This window comes from Cervus elaphus, chromosome 7 (genome assembly GCF_910594005.1).
Source record: "Cervus elaphus chromosome 7, mCerEla1.1, whole genome shotgun sequence".
Lineage (NCBI taxonomy): Eukaryota > Metazoa > Chordata > Mammalia > Artiodactyla > Cervidae > Cervus > Cervus elaphus.
Window position 1 is genome coordinate 36,866,288 of NC_057821.1, and position 20,876 is coordinate 36,887,163.

At 42.3% G+C, this 20,876-nt stretch overlaps 1 protein-coding gene across 25 annotated transcripts in view; it reads right to left on the reverse strand.

Moving 5' to 3' along the window:
* The window catches only part of LOC122697542, a 650,597-nt gene that overhangs the window by 520,164 nt on the left and 109,557 nt on the right, over positions 1-20,876 (reverse strand). The window contains exons 4-5 of one of the 25 annotated variants that reach the window (XR_006342101.1): positions 11,122-11,244; positions 8,851-10,527 (exon numbers count right to left, since the gene is read on the reverse strand). The exons of 21 other annotated variants lie outside the window; for them this stretch is intronic. The gene's annotated coding sequence lies outside the window, so the exon portion shown is untranslated. 3 more of the 25 variants (XR_006342092.1, XR_006342099.1, XR_006342098.1) reach the window with 3 other exon arrangements.

Here is a 20,876-nt window from a genome sequence, read left to right on the forward strand (position 1 = left end):
TAGGGAAGGAAACAAACATGAGAGGAAAGAAACAGTTTGACTGGAACAATGCCAGGCGATACACAAGGATCTGTTGAATCAATTAGTAAATGTGATTCCGTGAATCACAACCAACCAATGAGATAGATTCTCCTAATAATTAAATTTCAGGTTCTGAGCTTGGTGTCTTTGGAACTGTGTTTTTCTCTTCTATTTCTTTAGTTGACTCTCGAGGAAAGAAACAGAGGCATGTCCTCCCTCTTGCCCTCCTCATGTGAGCTGACCAAGATCATTCACAAGGCTGACTTAAATGGAAAGGGCTGCACATAAAGAAGGACCTCCCAGGTGGCTGAGTCAGTAAAGAGTCTGTCTGCAATGCAGGAGACCCGGCTTCAGCCCCTGGGTCAGGAAGATCCCCTGGAGAAGGAAATAGCAACCCACTTCAGTATTCTCGCCTGAGAAATCCCTCCAAGGAAAGCTATTGTTGAATTCCTTGGAGTTCTTTTTCCAGGGCAACTGAATATAGTAACTTTTACCATCAGATGGGCAAGTAGCCTAAGTAATAAGATTTTAGAAAAGTTATATCATTGCAATTATGACCAGATATATATGCATTTATTCTTAATAAAGAAGGGACAAGCTTCAAAGAAATGCTTATTGTAATTCTTATTTAAAACATGTGTGCCCAGTTGCTTCAGTCCTGTCCGACTCCATGCGACCCCATGGACTTTAGCCCGCCGAGTTCCTCTGTCCAGGGGATTTCCCAGGCAAGAATACTGGAGTAGGTTGCCATTTCCTCCTCCAGAGGATCTTTCCAACCCAGGGACTGAACCCACATCTCCCACAGTTCCTGCACTGCAGGCAGATTCTTTACTGCTGAGCCACTCACAAGCACTTTTTTAAAAATACTGATATCCTACATTAAAATTCAGGATGTAACTGCCTTAGAAGTGTTTTAAGAGTGAAATAAACCTTTCTATTTGAGAGAAAATAAATATTGGAAGTCCAACAGTACAGAAAAATCATAACCTATTTCAGATTACAGGAATTTAAAAAGTCATCGCTTTCTAGTAACTGGAATTAGACTTTGGTTAGAACGTCCATCATTCATGCTTTTCATCTGAAATTGGTCCCTAAAAACTGTAATGAATTAAACAATATACCACCCACATAATCAACTGTAAAAATATACTGTAACTGAATGACTCATTTTACTTCCTTCCTCATTTTTCCATAATGCACTTGACCCCTTTTGTGACACCTAATCTAATCACTGGCTGGGTTACCATTAAATCAAGATTCTCCCGGTTGTGCTTGCTGAAGTCATTGCATTGGTTCTCCCAAATTTCATGGATAATTTTATAAATGTCACCTACCACAACTAAATTTTTCAAAACGTAGGCCACAGTTCAATTCATGCCTGTGTGTTCCAAGAGCAAGGTGGTGATATACATGGCATTTAAAGAAAGTTTAAATTTTTTTCCAACGTTATCCGATAGCTGCACATATTCTTAGACAAGTTTTCAAACTTCACACAGCACTACTTTTATTACTATCTCCTCCACCATCACTTCTAAAACTGAAAGTCTGCAGAGCATATAAAAATTCCCAAAGCATTTTCACAAACATTTACCTCATCTGATCCTCACAACAGCCTTAAGCCTTCTTAGTTATCCTAAATCACAAAAGTAAGGTGCCCAAACTAAGATCAAGGGTAAAGAATTGCAAACTGACTTCTGGCTTCATCAAGTCTTAGGCTGGTTGTGACTAATGACATATTTTAGAATAAAGTAATTTTGCTGCTAAGCAGGCCCTCATTGGCCTTTTCTCTGGACTTCTCAATTTATAGGTGGGGATACCAGCTACCCTGTGTCTACTGAGTACAGAATTATCCAACATCATTATTTAAAGGCAGATGTTCAGACAGTTTACCATCAACACCAGCTAGCAACTTCATTTGAATCTGTGTTACGGATGAAGAGAGGGACCCAATCTTTCACTCAAGGTCACAGTAACACTCCTTGCGCAAACCTAGGTCTCTCTGGCTTCTTTACAAGGCTCATGTAGTTGATAATTAAAGACAAGAGTCAAGCTTCCCCAGAGGTCCAGTGGTTAAGAATCCACCACTTTGAAGTGCAGGGGACACCAGTACGCTCCCTGATCCGGGAAGATCACACATGCTATGGAGCAACTAGGCCCATGTGCAACTCTGGAGCCGGGGAACAACTTCTGAGCCTGTGAGCAGCAGCTACTGAAGCGCGCATGCCCGAGAGCGGGCGTTCAGCAACGGAAGACGCCGCCACAAGGAGAGTCCACGCGCGGCCAACCAGAGTAACCAGTGGCCCCCGTTCGCGGCAACTAGAGCAAGCCCGCGGGCAGCAACGAAGACCCAGAAGTAAACACAAGCGTGCGGGCAAAATACGACCTCAGGTAAGGCTTCAACTGGCAGGCAGAGTCATAATTGATCTTTAAAACTAGAATTTAAATGAGTAAGATCAGAAAACTCCTAAAGCAACTCCATTTTAACTTTTAGCAGCTTTCCTCAGTCGCCATATCGGACTAAATGAAGGGTGATTACTGCTGGCTGATTAATTTTTACCAGCTTCTTGCCTACCAAACAAAATTAAAATCACATCTAAGAAAAAAATGTGTAGAGAGTTCCCCTCCCCTCCACTCAGCAAACAGTGATCATTTGACCTTATTCTGAATAAATGACTGTTTCTCTTCCAGGCTGCACTTTTTGCTTTAGACATGAGAAGGGGGAATATAATTTAATATATAAATGTAATAGCAACTTACATTTGTATAGCGCTTTACCACTTACAAAAGCATTACATTATTCTTTTTGATCCTTATAAACGCATTGTAGTAGTATGGGAATTATTACCCATTTTCACGAAAAATTAAGTGGAGGCCCAGAGAGGTTAAGTAATTTGCCCAATGCCACAAAGTTAAGGCAGAACAAGGTTACAAATCCAGGTCCTTTTGTTAAGTCTTGGGCTCATATTATTTGGTCAGAAAATTATCATCTAAGGAAACATTCTGCTGACCCCCATATGTATATGTCACTCTACAGTAAATTCATTACCAAGTACACTCGAAAGGTTTTCTCTGACTGTAGACTGCTTCTTTCTTATCCCTCCATCAAGATAACTGACAGAAGCAAACACTAAAGAACTGTGCAAAGAGAGATGAGCGCCAAAGTCCAAGTTCTACCCAAAAAAAAAGAAAAAAAAATTGGTCCACAGGACCTATTTAAGGAATCTATTTATATGTTTCAGAATTAAACTAGTCAAAGAAGTGAGGTCTATTACCCAGGCTCATCAGAGAAAAGGAATAGCGAATAGAAGATCTGAGGCAGAAGGGGAGGGGTGGAGATCAAGAACCTGGGCAAACGGAGGGTGGCAAGCCCAAGCCATTGACAGGAGAATTATGAGAGCCTTAAAAAGCTCCCAATTCTTTCCACCCATTTGCTGGAAAACATCCATTTACATCTGTTAAGTGATTCCATTTATTTACCTACTTATCTAGTGACTAAAAGCATCTCAACCCAAGTGAGATCTTTTCTTGGGATATTTTCTTAAATGTTCTTGAAAGCTACTTGGGCTGCATTTTGTTTAGTCTGTCTTTTAAGCACAGATTTTTTTTTTTTTAATTCAATTAGAAAAACTGGGTAAAAGGCATCAACAGACATTTCACCTAAGAGAATGTATCAATGGTAAATAAGCACATGGAGAGTTTCAACATTGTTAGTTATCAGAGAAACGAAAGTTAAATCTAATGAGACCTTACTTCATACCTATCAGTGGTGATAATAAAAACCACCACCACCAAATGCTGGTGAGGATGCAGAAAAACGAGATCACTTGTACTTGGCTGGAGGAGAATAAATTGGTATAGCCACTCTGGAAAATGGCTTGACAGTTTCTTTTAAAACTAAACATGCAATTACTATACGACCCAGCAATTTCAGTCTTGGGCAATTATCCCAGAGAAATGAGAACTTGTGTTCACATAAAACCTGTACACAAATGTTCAAAGCAGCTTCACTCGTAAGAGCCCCAATCTGGAAATGGCCCAGATGTCCTTCAACAGGTGAATGGCTAAACTAAGGCATGTATATACCATGGGAATACTATTCCAAAATAGAAAGCAACAAGTTATTGGTGCATGCAACAACCTGGATGGATCTCCTGGGAGTTATGATGAGTCAAAAGAGCCAATCCAAAAAGATTATAAACTATATGATTACCTTTATGGAAAGCTTTTAGAAATGGTGAACCAATTAAGGGCCAGGGATAGAGGGGGATTGGTGGGAGGGAGAGAGGTGTCGCTATTAACAAGGTCAATAAGAAGGACCCTTGTGTTGCTCAGCATCTTTATTATAGCGGTGGATACACAAACCCATACATGTGATAAAACTGTATAGAACTAAATATTCAAACACATGAGTGAGGCTAAACTATAGGTGTTTAGCTACCAAGACTGGTAGACTGTATCAATATCCTGGTTATAACATACTATACTTCTGCAAAATGCTACCATTCAGGAAACTGATTAAAGGTTTTATTATCTCTTAACAACTGCATGTGAATCTATAATTATCTCAGTAAAAATTTCGATTAAAAAACAGATCAATGACAAATATTTGCTAACTTAGCCATCTCAAAATATTTTGCCTTCCTTCTTTGAAACAGCACCACTCTTTGTTTCATTCCCAATCATTTCTCATAGTTTTCATTATAATACATTATGAAAATGATTCATTACAAGTAAGCTTATAAGTGGAAGAAGCCTTAAACCAACAACATGAGTTGTGAGGCTTCATTTGTGTGAAGCTGCAGAAGAGGCAAATCTAACCTCCAGTGGAAAGAGTTAAAGTCAGAGGGATGGTTACCTGCTGAGCACATCAGGCGGTAGGTGACAAGAGAGGAACAGGAGAACTAGCTGGGGTGATAAATGTTCCAGGTCTTCATAGGAGTCCAAGTTACACAAGCATGTGTACTTGTCAAAAATCAAATACACCAGTAAGATTCTTGCACTTCACTGCACATAAACTTTACATTAAAAAAAACAAACTATAAACAAATTGAGATGAAGTCTGAATTACTAGCTTTCTGCTAACTTCACATTCTTTAGACAGATGATTCTGTGCAGTAAGACATCACACCTTTGATATATCCAGGATCAGACTAAAGGATTATAAAAGTTTACAATAATCCCTGCTCATATACATTCTTCTCAGGGAAAGGAAATTGCAATAAGAGTAACCATGAATCCTTTAAAGGACAACATACTGTTTGAAATATAAATGTTGATATGTGATAAGAACCTAGGAAATATTTTAAATATTTATGAAGTTTTGTTTTAAATGAAGAACTCTGAACATTGTACAGTTAATCTCCTCACTGAGGACTCTGAACATTCCTCTGTTCGTGTGTACTGAATATTGTTGTGCAATGCTTTGTGTGAAGTTATTGTGAAAATTTTCCTGTCTTTATTTTTACCAAAGATTTCCCATAGTTTGAAGCATTTGAAGCAATAAATTATAAAAATGAATCAGAAAAAAAAAAAAAGAGTAACCATGAAGCAAATTCATATTTTAAAAGTATCATTAAATCAGACTAAATTAAATTAAAACAGATGTTCAGGGCCCTCTGAAACTAATTTTGGCTAATACTTTGTTTACATGCAATATAGATGTAGCAACTACTGACCTCAGGCACTTTCAGCTGCTTTTATATTAATTACTACATGTGCTTTTTATACTCCAGCTCAAAATATCCTTTATAGGCCTGACTAGCTAATATTCTTCTGCCAAGGTAATTTCAAATGAGCCTCAGATCCCACAGAAGGAAAAAAAGGCCTATGAAATCCACATATTGATATTGATGTAACATCGTTGAGCTGAGAAGAGTTACAGGTTTTGCTTTCCTTAACCATGATTTTGGTCTATTTATTTTGGTACAATTTGGTACAAATACATGAGGGATGGTGGGCTGTTCTTAATTACAACTGTACCCAATAGGCCCCAACTCTTTTCACTTAACAGGCTTACACTGCAGAAACATGTCTTCTTAATTGGCCAGACAAGTCAAGACGCTGATGAAAATTATTCCCTGACCTTACCAACGATTCATGGAGAAGATAACGTGAGAAATGTCTACTGCCTACTAACAATTTGGTCTTAAACTCTGCTTGTGCTCCAGGCTCCATCACTAGTTCTGTCTTAGATTAAATTACTTTCAGACTGATGGAACTCTATCACCAAAAAATATGAACAAAATGTATACTGTTATTCAATGAAACGCAGGAATTACTGAAATACACAATTCTCAAAATATTTCAGCTACAAATTCTGGCTTGTTTTGTACTGTTTGTTAAAAATATTAAGATACCTAAGATTTTAGTTTCGACTCTAGTGAGAAAAGTGGGGATGAAGAAAAGCTAGAGGAAATAAGTATTAGAAGTTGCACCTAGAAGAGCAGATTCCCAGGTAAAGGTCAAGGAAGAAGAGAACCACTTGTTGTGTATACATCCCAACCCAGAGATCGAACCTAGGTCTGTTGCATTGCAGGCTGATTCCTTACAATCTGAGCCATCCAGGAAGACCATGATGCTATCAGAAAGGCCAAGACGACAAGTTTTTTGGATTTATCAATTAAGTATCAGGAGTAAAATGAAAGCAGGAGCTAACACAAGAAGCCATGCACATAGGACCAAGGCACATGCAATTTCTATTCAAAGGCCCAGGCTAGCTTCCCCATTTTCCACTCCAAGGGTAAGGAAGTACCCTCTCATCTTTTATTACGCGTGACTACCAACTTTACTGGCTCTCCACAGCTGGCTGCAAGCTAGGCTGCAGTGGAGTCAAAGAGAAAGTTCTACTGTCTAGTTATCAGAACTATCACAATCATTTGGGTTAATGTTCAGTGAAAGAAAGCAGGCTCTGAGTCGTGTCCCACTCTTGCGATCCCATGCACTGTAGCCTGCCAGGCTCCTCTATCCATGGGATTCTCCAGGCAAGAATACTGGAGTGGGTTGCCATTTCCTTCTCGAGGGGAACTTCCCAACTCAGGAATTGAACCCAAGTCTCCCGCGTTGCAGGCAGATGCATTACCGACTGAGCTACATGGGAAGCCCATGTTCACTGAAAAATTCCCAATTTAGTCATCAGGCTAATGGATTTGGGAATGACAGATACACAGCTTTGCCCTCTTCTCCTGTCCAAAGAGGTTCCTTAACTTTGTTTTTAATATAAAAAAGGTATAAAAATGTCACATACGCAGGATTGTATTCCAGCTACCAGGCAAAACTGGATCTGCCATGTTCAGGTGCTAAATAACCCCACTGCGCACCCAAGCCATCTAAGCGGTCATATCCTTCCCTTAAGTAGCTATTTTGATATAATTTGCTTCTAAGATGTTATCACCAGTTTGAATCCTCAGCCTCATTTCATTCCTTTCACTGACATTAGTGGGCACTTCAGCCCACTAGAGTGCTAGACTTTATGAGAGATGCTTTGTGGTTTTGAACACACCAGAGAATAACCATACTAAATCCTGTAACCTCTCATCCTGTAAACGCTGATCCAAGAACTATTTAGGGGCTTCCCTGGTGGCTCAGACAGTAAAGAATCCACGTGCAATGCAGGAGACCCAGATTTTATCCCTGGGTTGGGAAGATCCCCTGGAGAAGGGAATGGCAACCCAGTCCAGTATTCTTGCCTGGAGAATCCCACGGACAGAGGAGCCTGGGGATCTGCAGTCCACGGGGTCACAAGAGTCAGACACAACTGAGAGACTAACACACACACACACACAACTATTTAAGTCTTAAAGTAATTTGAGCAATTTCTTCCAAATAAGAGGTTTACATTGAAGAACTGGGATATTTAAAATACTACTGTGCGATGGTTACCAACTAGGATGAGAAACCAAAGTCAGTCTCCTTTTCAATCAAACCCTCTCCAAACCCCTTTCAATTCCCCTCCCTTCTCTACAAACACCTCAAAATGCCCTTGACTGAGTCACATTTTTGAGAAGCATATGTCCGTTCACAGTAGCAAAGAGGATGTATTGCACTAAGAATGTTTCTTTTTAAAGCTCAGCATTTCTTTTCTGCTGAAGATCTGTTCAGAAATCCCTTCCTCCTTAGGCTGCAGAGCATTATTCAGCCAGGGGGCCGACAAATGCTGATATTTCAAGAAACCTAATCTCTTAATGACTGCTGTCAGAGAAGAGAGCTGTGGAAGAGTCATCTTGAAATAAGCCTCATCTTAGGTACAGGTGAGCCCATAAATGCTACCAGGGAATCAGGACTGCCACTGACATGGCATCAACATACTGCATTCTGGCTGCCCAGGGGTGTGCTGTCCGGAGATGAACTGCGCCTTCCAACAGCCAAGCTCCACACTCTTCTTCCATCACATCAGAGTATACTCACGATTTAAAGAGAAACCCAGGCTGCTGGGGGCTCCAAACAGAGCAAGTCACACGTGTGTGCCTGTGTCTGTGTGTCTGTATGTGTTGATGGAGGTAAGTAAGAGAAGATGTAGGTAGATGGGGACACTCACTGAAGGCTTATTGGAAGACTCAGGTTTTAACCTAGACTGTCAGTAACAGCCAATATAAGTTACTGAACAGCGAAAAGAGTGCAACCTGGCAGAGGGAAGAATCTCTGCAAACTAACCAAGTGAAAGGGCTTCCCTGGTGGCTTGGCAGTAAATAATCCACCTGCCAAGCAGGAAATGCGGGTTTGACCCCTGGACTGGAAAGATCCCCTGGAGAGGGAAATGGAAACCCAGTCCAGCATTCTTGCCTGGGAAATCCCATAGGCAAGAGGCGCCTGGTGGGCTATAGTCGATGGGGTGCAAAAGAGTCAGACATGACTTAGGGACTAAACAACTACAAAAAAAAAAAAACACGTGAAAACACATCTGTGCAAAAAACAAACAAAAAAGCAAGTAGATTTTCAAGAACTATGACAATGGCAAAAGGTGTGAAACAGAGGGTGAGACAAGATTTAGGGAGAGCATTAATTCATCTGACACGTATGAAGCATCAACTACACACATGTCACTATCCCAAGGTACTGAAGAAAACATGTTTGAAAAATAGATAAAAGATCTTCCTTTTCAAAGGGAAACCTTCCCTAGAGTTAGTTCAAACAAGATTCTAAACATCAACTCTTATCATTGTAATTCCTTCCAAAGACAGCCGGTAGAGGTTTTCAGTTCTTTAAATTAGAAAAACTGATCTGAAAGAAATGGGTAGAATTTATTTCAGTGGGGTTGAGGAAATCCTCTCCTGCTTCTTTATCTTGTCACTGGCAAGATCTAACAGGAGAACGGTAAGAACAGAAAGACGGAGGCAGGGCTTCCCTGGTGGTACAGTGGATAACAATCTGCCTCGCCACGCAGGGAACACTGGTTCGATCCATGGTCCAGGAATATCCCACATGCAGCAGAGCAACTAAGCCCACGCGCCCTAACTACTGAGTCAGCAAGCCTAGCAAGCCCGTGCTCTGCGATGAGAAGCCCATGCACCACAACGAAGAGTAGACCTCACTCGTCAGAAATAGAGAAAGGGCAGCAACAAAGACCCAGTGCAGCCAAAAATACCTAAATGATTTTTTTTAAAGAAATATGGAGACAAGTTTGGTAGACACAATAAATTCTCTCTTCTCTGTGAGCTTATGAAAAGCAACTTTCCCTAGAAAGTCTTACTCCCGCTCAACCGGCAGCTAAGAAGTCTTGCTCCAGGGCCTCGGGAAAGTGGGGACAGACTGACCTTTGTTCTCCGCCTGCCTGAGTGGACAGAGCCGTTCCAAACCCACAACACTGGTGTTCACAATCAAGTCTGACCTGGGGGAGTCTGAAGCAAAGAAAAGGTTCAAGGGCTCCACAGGGGACTGGAAAGAATGATAAGGGAAGGGGAGGGAGGTGTTCCTGCTGTAGAACAAACACAAATAGCCGTCTGCAGGGCTTTATCTTTTTTTTTTTTTTAATGTTACAGTGGGTTGTGTTTTTTTCCTCCATAAGTCATCTCTGCTTAAGTAACAAAATCACATAGGTGAGGGCAAGAGGGTGATTCCGAAAGAAGGAAGTTCACTGCCCAGCCCTGCCTCAGTTGTTGATGTTCACAGTTAAGGTCAAGCACTTAACACCCAGCAGAGGGAAGATGCCTCACGTCCACCTGACTCGTTCCAAGGGCTGTCAGTGTAGAAAGAGGGACCCGGATTTGGAGAAACAGCTCTGTCTGATCTCCCGATATGGCGTTCCTTATGAGGAATCCCTCATCCTCCACAGAGCCAGGCTCTTATTAGAGGGTCTGGTTTGGGTCAGAGAGAGTTCAGGAAAAAGATAACAGAGTCCCATCATCTCATTCCACAAAGGAAGTCACTCATGTCAGAAAGGCTAAAAGGACCAGGGCAGACGATGGGAAGACCAAAACTTGATCAAAGTGTGACTTCCGGGGCCTTCCTCCAGCTCAGCAGGCCAGCCTCTGAGAGCCACAAGTTCAGCCAGGCACACGTTCCCAGTATCACCTGCGGGGGAAGAGATTTTATGACACAACTCTACAGGATATCCCCACTGTACAGACGGGGCAACTGAGGTACAGAAATGTCAGGGACTCAGGAAGTTTGATGTTGGAGCGTGTCCTTGGCTTCCTCCTCCAGCAACCAACTTTCTGGTACTGAGAGGGGGCGAAGCTGCCGCAGATGATCTGAACTGCATTTCTACCTGAGAATTACTAGTGATAACAGGCGTAGTTCCCCAGTGCTCGGAGTGTCTCCAGCTTGCTTTCCATTTTCATTTCAGATACAGTGTTATGCTCCCACCTCCCCCCTCCCCAAATACACTTACTACATCCTGTCTATATGCCACAAATGATCTACAAAATGAGGCAGAATGACTCCAAAACTCACTGCCGAAATCATCTACTACTGCTGGGTTTCAGGGGACAGTAACCTATGAAACAGGTTTATCTGGCTAAGAATTCAACATTTCTTAAATTCGCTTCTTGGTACCAAGTAATACTGTAGGTTCTGAGCAGAGTATCTCTGGGTTCAGCCTGAAACATTCACTAAGTACCCACCAAGGAAGAATACTTCGGGTGTGACTGTTATGTCTAAGCTTACCTAGTGATGGCCTCTTGTGAAATCTGCTGTATTTTCTCAAAAGGAAATGCATTACAAGTAGGCAACAATCTCAGATGCTTACTGGCATTCACTCCTGAACTGATTCAGTAACAGAGGGCTGGTCTGGGGATGATACCAAGAAAATTGAGGAAGAAGTTAAGGGCAGACACAGGCAAGAAATAGAAATATTCACCTGAAACATTCTCTTATCACAGTTACCAGTGAAACCATGACACTCTAGAGAGACATCCCCTGACCTCCTGGAAACTGGGAAAAGAAAAGAACTTGTAAGATTGTAATTCCTATTATGTGTGTTTTAGGATTGTTTTTAAAACGGGGAAGAATGGGGAGAATTCGTTCAACTAGATTTCATTTCTTTAGGCGGTATGTGAAGAGGTTCAGTCAAGGCTAAAATGCATCAATACCAGAATGACTCACTCAATTCACCAACCTGCGTGGTGCTCCCTCTGGTTCAGCTCTTTCCTCAGACAGATTTGGAAAGCCAGGAATTTGAGAAATGTGTACCCTTGCACCATGTGTCAAGCAGGGCCTGATCAATTCGGACAGCAAATGCTGGAGCCAACAGCCAGCCGTCAGTGCTGAAGAGGGGCGCTTTCTAGGGAGCACCTCTTTGGGTAAGAAAAAGCATCTTCGTTCATAAGTGATTTTAATTTGCCACACTATTTTTATGGACACCTCCAAACAATTAAAACACTGTTGTAAACTGTAGTTGCTCACGCCTAGCTGCAAATTTTACTGCCACAAATGGGGTCCCCAAGAAACACTATTAACTTTACAGGTGACGCGTGGCTCCCTGATGATGAGTCATCTTCCAGAAAGCCATTCAGGGATCCTCTCCATGGCGGCAGAACGGGAGTACAGAGCAGCAACGGATGGGTGAGGAGTGCAGGCAAGACCCCAGAAGGAGAAAACGGAAACATGATGTGAAGAGGGAGCAAGGAGTCCTCCAAGTCAAAGAAAGGCAATCAGATGAGCAGTGAGGAGAAAGCTGGGCACCCACCATGGAAGACAAGAAACGTTCTATTCTCTTCCTGGAAACCACCTGAGCTAGGCTTGCCCCCAAACGATCAGTTACACCTACAACTGAAAGCTTTGCAAATGTGGACAGACTTATAACAATAACTTCTGTTGAAGTCTTGCAATTCGTACCTCATCTGAACTGTGTCAGGAGAGACACGGGAGAAAGCCACTCTCATGCTCATTCATGAAAGTATGTTACCAAAAGTTAGACGTTAGAATTGTGAACAGATCTGCTAGCTCCCTGTGGAAAATTGAGGAGAGTAAATGTAATTTCACATGATTATGATCCCTACTCAACTATAGTTAAATGTTCTAGCATCGCTCCCTCTAAATATGCTCACGTGGATTTTTACATAGACAATATGGACCTGCACTCTCATGTCGCTTTCACATTTTCTAATGCAAATCAAACTTATATATAAGTTAAAAACAATGCCCAAACAGTCTTAATGTCCAACATTTCTCATACACTGTAACATATATAATTATTTCTCTATTGGTGTATGACAGGGATATTGTCATAGTTTTCTCATTTAAGGAGCCTTATGCTTGGAAACTTCATGTGTCTATAAAAGACAGAAGTGTGTGTATCTTTTAAGGTTTTTTAAGATGCGCACTCCTAAAAAAGGTGTAATATGAAAATGTGGTGTATTCTGGAAATGTTTAAGTAACTTGTATTAATAATCAATTAAATAATTGATATTAACTTTAGCCATGTATAACTACACAATTTCTCATGGATCCCAGACTCTAGCATGCCATTAAGGGTCCTTTTTAGAGAGTGACTTTCTTTTCTAAAACATGTCTAAGTATGTTTAGCTTGGTAGTCCCACTGTAAAAGCAAATACACACAGGAGGATAGAAAGAAAAACAACTGTGGGTGAAGAAAGGAGGGAAAAAGTGTGTGTGTGGCAGCGGGTGGATTTGTCAACTACACCCTAAGGTCTATACGATTCATGAACTTTAGATTCAATTCATTTCTCAAAATTTTCCCTGAAAAATATATTCTCACATGTTAAGTGGAACAAAAAAAGAAACCAAGGAGTTCAGATTTAACAGACTGCAGAGGGCAAAGCTAAGAATGGGTCCAAGAATCCAGAGAAAAAGCATGAAGGATGAGAGGGCCAAGCAACCCCCTTTATGAGCAGAAAAGTCAGAACAAACATTTTCTCTTCCCCTTGGTTTCGGTTCCTCACTGCAGATCTGAGGTGTGGGATGAGCTGAAGACAGCTCGCCCCCTCCAATCGACCTCGCCCAAGCATCCCCTGGCTCGCCCGGCTGGGTCAGGCCAGGCGGGCGGCAGCTCCAGGCACCAGGAAGGTCACTGCTAGGTTTGGCAGAAAATACTCAGACTCAGTGAAAACAGGCCTCCAAAGAAGAATGAAGCAACAGCCAGCAAAGAACCACTCTGCAAACATACTTCCAAGGAGAATTAGCCTCGTGAAATCCTCTGTGCAAAAGTTCACACCATAAAACAGCTGCTGCTTAATGTCTCGGGGTTCTAATTAGCCCCGAGCTCCTGATCTGCACAGAACTTCTGGCCAATGATGTCCAAGCTCCTCTGCTCTTCCCTGCGCCGTTCAGTCCCATAAGTGCTCTTGGTCAAAAAAACTAGGTCATAAACTTACCCACTGAGAAGCATTTACTGTCGTTTCAAATGGCGTATTCTGTTCAAGAGGTTATGATAATAGAGGAAGGGCTGCAAGCATGCTTTCAAGTTCTGGCAGGAGCTTGCCAGTTCCAAACACGGCCTTGTTACCTTATCTTGGTTTGGCTCTTTTCGACTCAAACCCACTGCACACTGACCCTTTTCTGGAGGAATACAAATCATTTCTTGAATGACTATATCAAATTTTAGTTAGGCTTTTACTCCCCTCAGCTTTAACCTAACAAGTCCATGCCAAAAAAAAAAAGTTTCCTGTTCCAAAAAGTATCAAGATGTTTCACCCCTGCCAAAGTTTACAGAGTAGTACTGTCCTGCTGCAGAAAGAAGGATGGGGTGGGGCCGGGGGTGTGGGAAGGAGGGGGATGGAAGAGAGCAGCTGTCTTTTCAATTAACTCCAGCAGAAAACCTCCTACTTCCCCAGCTGCCCTTCCACACCCCCAGCAGAGAGAAGTAGGCGGAGGCAGCCTGAGAAGTCTTTTTTTCCTCCAAGGAGGAATCAAGCTAGCTCACTGGCTTTCTCAACTCCCACACAACTGACCAAGGTCCTTCCTAATTCACCGGGGGAGCGTTAGGGATGCACGCCAAAGGGTGCATCTCCACTTGTTTGGATGCTGACTCCCGCTCTGATGGAGCCCCAGAGGCTCCAACCTCCTCCCCATCCATCCCCACCGGAATCTCAAGGTAACACCATCCTCCCATCCTAGCACATCCCCAGCTCCGAGGCACACAGGGCAAAGTCACAGAAGCAGCAGACGCAAAGGTGGATTCTTTTTCATCCCACACCTTCCAGGAATATGCTGGGAACTCCTCCCCACAGAAGGACACAGCGGCTCCCCCAACCCGCATGTCTTCCCTTCTGAGCTCAGGGAACTGGACCGGGCTGTTCCTTTCCCTTCTGGAGTGGGAAGGAAGGACGGGAACCTGAGAAGGCAGGACAGAGAAGTTGCAGCCCACCCCTCCTCTCTGCCAGCTGAAAGTCTCTAACTGGTTAGCCCAGAAAGCCCTGGGGCATTGCAACCAAAGGCTGGTGGCTCCACCCAAGCAGGACGTCTGGTTATTTTTTTCCCTTCCAGTGGGCAAGCACAGAAGAGGGAAAATAAGGACAGACGTGTTCAAAACAGAAATACTGCCTAACACTAGCTTGGCTGTGGGCAGGGACCAGATTACAGGCCCAACACCTCCATTTCTGGCCAAGTGTAAAGAGAAACTGCAGGGTGCAACCTTGTTCCAGCTCTGAACTCTGCTGCCCAGAGACGACGCCACCCCCGAGGATCAACAAAACCCCAAATCACCCCTCTTTCCCCAGCTGCCCCCTCTTTGTTTTGTTCTTAGTAAGCTTTTTTTTTTTTTTTTTTAAATACCGTGATAGTTCTAATTACTGTGCAATGGTCTTCCAACTGCAAATACATTCTTGGTGTGAAATGATTCAATATTTAAAAATGACAGTACATGTTCACAAACTTTTAAAAAGCCTCTAAAACCTTTCTCAAATGACTGATCTGTAGCCAAAGAATGCACATCTATGTTGTCACCATTTGGTTTACTACTTTGGGGGGTTGAGAGGGAAGCAATCTAGGTTTAAGTAGCATTCATCTAAGCCCAATGTCTTAACACGGTGCCCATCACTGATTTTACAATGGTAATAGGAGCTGACATATCATAGACATTAATTCAAATCATCATGCATCTCTAAATCCAGCTTGAATATAACCTAACTCGCATTAATTGCTTTCTGAATTCTCTAATTAAAAAAAGTTGGATTGCTTTGAAAACCGTAAGATACTAAAATAAAATGTTTTCAGTTTTGGCCTAGTAAATATGTAATTAACATAACAATTGTTGGTGTAAGAGTTGTACCAATATTTCTAGACTACACCATCTCAAATAGATGTTCAACAATTTAGGTCACACTATTTATTTCCCACACACACCCTCTATTTTTCTTGAGGGAAAATAAAAAAACAAAGGTAATATCTAATTAAGCCAACTCCTAATTCCAAATCAGTAAAATCTAAGTTGGAAAGCAGATTCCTCTCTTTTTTCTCCATTTCCATGACAATATAAGCCTAAAAGGAGGATGGGAGCAGGAGAGACTCTTACATAAGAGTTAGAGAAGTCCATCTGAACTTGCCAACCTAAGGCCAGGACAGTGGGATTTAATAGCTGATAAAGGGCTTGTCAGTCAAATAGACCATCCCAGGAAGAAAACCAATTAATTTCTTTAGTTTTGATGGTAGAATGGAACCAAGCCATGGGAAATATGAAATGTATCTACCTACACACACAGACCCCTCTCCTCCTCTCCTCCTGCTCTTGGCTAGGCTCCATGTTCACTCACCTCCATCAACACCTGGCAAACAATTATTTGCAGCCAAGCAAATACTTATGAACTTAATTTGAACCCTGCTCACTCCTTTCTGCAAAGAAACCAAAATATAAAATTGTTGTATAGCAGTGAGTTCCTAGACCATCAGGAGAATTAAACTGGAAAAAAACGGAGAAAAAGAGAACAAACCCCAAAAGAGGTTAAGTACAATGTGTTTCCATATCTTATTACAGAGTTGGTCACATGGCCTTTAGGTGACAAGCACGATAGGATTACTATTTGGAATGGCAAACATTACTTATCCACAGGATTAAATTCCTAAATAAAAATGAGTAATACTTGCAATTCATCTTTTCTAAGATTATTGACATCGCTAAACAGCCTTGGGCAGTCAATCAGAAACCTCCATTTAAAGTCAGTTTTCTTACTAGTTTAAAATAGTGATTCACTCTGCCTATCTGACCACTACCATTAAGAGTAACTGCAGCATCTATAAAATCAAACTCCAACAACCATATACTCGATCAAGCAATATCAAACTATCACATCCTCCTGAGATGCAGTGAACTTCCTAAATATCTAGTATTCAGTGGCGGAGAACCTAATAAGAATTTAATATCCTAAATCCATAAAAGTTAGGAGTTCTGTGAACAACATACCACTCAAAAAACTCTAGGAAAGGGGAGATGAAATCCAAGTTCTAGACATAGTTAAATATGATTAAAGCATTAAGGGCGACAGAGGATGAGATGGTTAGATGGCATCACCAACTCAATGGACATGAGTCTGAACAAGCTCCAAGAGATAATGAAAGATAGGGAAGCCTGGTGTGCTGTAGTCCACGGGGTCACAAAGAGTTGGACATGACTTAGCAACCCAACAACGACAATTAAAGTTGCTCCATGGCTCCGAGATACCTGAGGTAAATTTATTCACGTCCAAATGCAGTCTCACTCTTGCAAAACAAAATGTAGCTGCATGCTTGCACTTCCCAGATACAGAGCTGTCCTCCGCCCTGTTGGCCTTCCTGCAAGAACAAACTTGAAAACAGGAGGCTGTTGAAGGGCCTACTTATCTCCATCTCTGGGCCTGTCCAGTCAGGGAGAGAGACATGTGGTTCTTTCAAGAACGGCACAAACATGATCAAAGGAATACATGGGGAGAGGCAGAGATGAGTATGCCTCACTGGATCCCATACTTACCAAAGGCATTAGATTCTCAAGCAAAATTTGTGTTCCTTGTTAAAAACTGTCAAGGTCCATGGAGTCTCTTAACCACATTCCAGGCCTATTAGCTGCCCTTTCAGATGGAGTCCAGGATTCCTCTCCATCAGTCCTTAACTGCTCCGCTTGACCAGAATGTTTCCTGTGATCTTCCAATTAAATTAGAAAATCTAAATATCCGTCCAGGAATTGGTAGAGTAGCACTGACATATATACACCAACCATGTGTAAAACAGAGTTCCCGGGAGGCTGCTCTATAGCACAGGGAGCTCAGCGATGACCCAGAGGGGTGGGAGGGAGGCTCTGCAGGGAGGGGATAAACGTACACATGTAGCTGATCGGACACGGCTAAGCAACTGAGCACACACAAACACAGCCGATTCAACGTGTACAGCAGAAATTAACACAACATCGTAAAGCAATCCTACTCCAATTAAAAAATAAGTCTTTTTTAAAAATCCAAATAAAAAAATAAGTATTGGTCTCTCTCTCCCAATGTCAGAAAAAAAAAAAAAATAAGAGCAATCTTACATGAAATAAAAATGCTTACTGTAGTGAGAACTACTACTGGGAAATGAGAATTTTTAAGTCTCTTATAATGTGATTATGGCTACCAGCAAGAAAAGGGATTACTCGTCACTGAAATAGAAAATTAAGCAGCAGAACTTGAGGTAGACCAAATCCAAACCAAGCTGGCAGCATTGCCCTACGTGAAGAGCACTCATCAATCATTCTGGTTGTCTTGTGATAACACTTCAGCAAACTCACCAGTGAAATGAGACTGTTGTCAATTCCTAGGCATTTAAAAGAGGACAGATAGGTCACCCTAGGCAAAACACGGCACCATGTGACCAGAAAGACATTTAAGAACTGGAAGCCGGACAATAAACGTCAGCAAATACCTTGGAATTGTGTGCCTCTGAAGCAGCCCATCTAGGATGTTCTTGAAATATACTATGGACACTCAACCAGTTTCTTCTGTAGTTTGCATTTGTAAAAGGACGTGGGATGTATTGAAGACATGTGGTGACATCACACTTGGACATGATGTTCAGGGGCTACAAGACATACAACTGAGAGGGAAAAAAATGCACCCAGGCACCTTCCATGGCTTCTCTAAAAGACAACCACTACATTCTGTCAAATCAAAAGCTCTTGCCTGTGGGAACTTTTATTACAGCTATCAAAAAGATGGGGCGGTGGGGGGTGGGGAACAGGTTTCTGGTTTCCACAGGAAAAGAATGATTTCCAAATTATGACTCTTGAGAACGCGAGAGAGGGAATGACTTATTTGCAGTAAATGTGAAACACATGGTTTTCTCAGAAGGTTTTTGTCCACACTGCACAGTTATTTTTCTTATATGAAAGAGACAAATTATTAAGATTTAAATGCAATATCCTTTAGAAAGTAACATACACTTCTGCTTAAAGCCTGAGGGCGGAGGCTTTAAAAAATGATTTCCAAGGTAAACAGGAAAACATTGTGATACAAGCAGAGCAGTTGTGTCCCACACAGGAGGAAATGCAGGTGGATGGATGCAGCGGCAGTCAAGAGCATCTCTGCCCAGTGGACCCATACCCAGAATAGGAAGAGAAATTTCAGCCAACTGAAAAGACCAGTGGCCTGATTGGGAAACAAGGGAATAAACAAGCTACCCATTGTAGGTGGGAGGGCTTTCTGGCTTTTTTGTCATTTTGCCAGAGGGTTTTCTCTTTATCCCAGTGGCTCTTAACCCCAGCGGTACTCTGGAGTCATCTGGAAGGTTAAAGAAAATTCCCATCTTATCAGCATCTAGTGTTGAGAGCCACTGTTCTGTCTCAGCACTAAACGCCATCATTTAGACTTCTGATGAGCACTGCCAAGCAAGCTGCCTTTATGGTCAGGTTGTCTGAGAAGTCCAAGGGGCTCTCAGGGGAACACGGACCCATGTTCCACGCGGAGCTGAGCCATCGCTATGCAGCGCAGAGCGCCCCTGTGTACAGGGGGCTTCACACACCGCACTGGGCGGGACGGCAACTCACTCCTGGGAGCCCGCAGGTGTCCACTCCACCCCTGCCTCCTTTCTAACGGATGGCGTCGCCTCCTCTTGAGGGAAGGCTTGGGATAGAACTTCTCAGGAGGTCCTATCCAATTTCCTAGCAATCTGTAACACAGGAAAGAGCTCTCTGCAGTCTGTCACTGCGGTACAAATGCTTCCCACTGATACCCTGTCAGTCTCACCCTAGGTAAACAAAGAGCTGAAGCACATTCTCTGAACAATTCGAAGGATGTGACTGCAAAGCCTGTTGATTGCACTTAATTATCTTTTAGTATTACAAGAGCTGTATACAATGAGTATCCCTCACTCCCCACCCACCCACACCAGCTACCTGCTTCTCCAATGGACCATCTCTCAGGTCATGAATATCCATCAATACATAGTGATAAGATATTACCAGAAGCTTAGTAAGAGCTAAGCTACAAATAGTACTTTCTCAGTTGTCCCAAGGTATAGATACAAATGCTTCATTTCTGGAAAATCTACTCATTCACAGACCAAAGTTATGAATTTAGGGGGTGGGGGTGGTGTGGAATGGCAACTTTAGAGGTGAAAACACAATAACTTGAATGACAAATTTTTAAACTTTATAGGAAAAATGCATTCTAAATTTCTAAGTTTAAAAATCGAGCCATGGTGTAGCTATGCTAGCTCCACCATAGTACATTGTTTTGCACGTGACACAATCTTAATATTTGCTTAAAAACTGGCAGCAGAAAGTCCATAAAATGAAGACTCACATATAATAGGTGCTATTTATCGGAGGAGTAATAGCTATCAGACATGATGCTAACTGCTCTGTAGGTTTTATTCCAATTATTCTAATTGTTCAAACTGATGGAGGAACTACCGGGGTCTCCATTTTATAGCTGATTACCTGAAACTTTAATAAGTAAAAGTGTAGCCATGGTCAGCAAAGATAGAGGATGACTGACCTGGGATTTGAACAGAAGTCTAGCTGACTCTAAAGCCCGTCACCATGTCTGTAAACTGCTACAGTATGTGTCTTTTACAAATGAATAATGTACTTCAATGGGCTTCCCTGCTGGCTCAGTGGTAAAGAATCCACCTGTCAATGCAGGCAATGCAAGAGACACGGGTTCAATCCCTGAGTCGGGAAGATTCTCTGGAGGAGGAAATGGCAACCCGCTCCAGTATTCTTGTCTGGAAAATCCCATGGACAGAGGAGCCTGGCGGGCTACAGACCGAGGGTCACAAAGAGTTGCACATGGCTGAGCGATGGAGCACGCAGTGTGCTTAAACGCCACCGCCACCACCGTTTTTTAAAAAAGGGTTAGGAGTCAAATAGTTGAGCTGGTAAAGAAACCGCCTGCAATGCAGGAGAACCCGGTTCGATTCCTGGGTCGGGAAGATCCCCTGGAGAGGGAACAGGCTACCTACTCCAGTATTCTTGGGCTTCCCTTGTGGCTCCGCTGGTAAAGAATCTGCCTGCAGTGTGA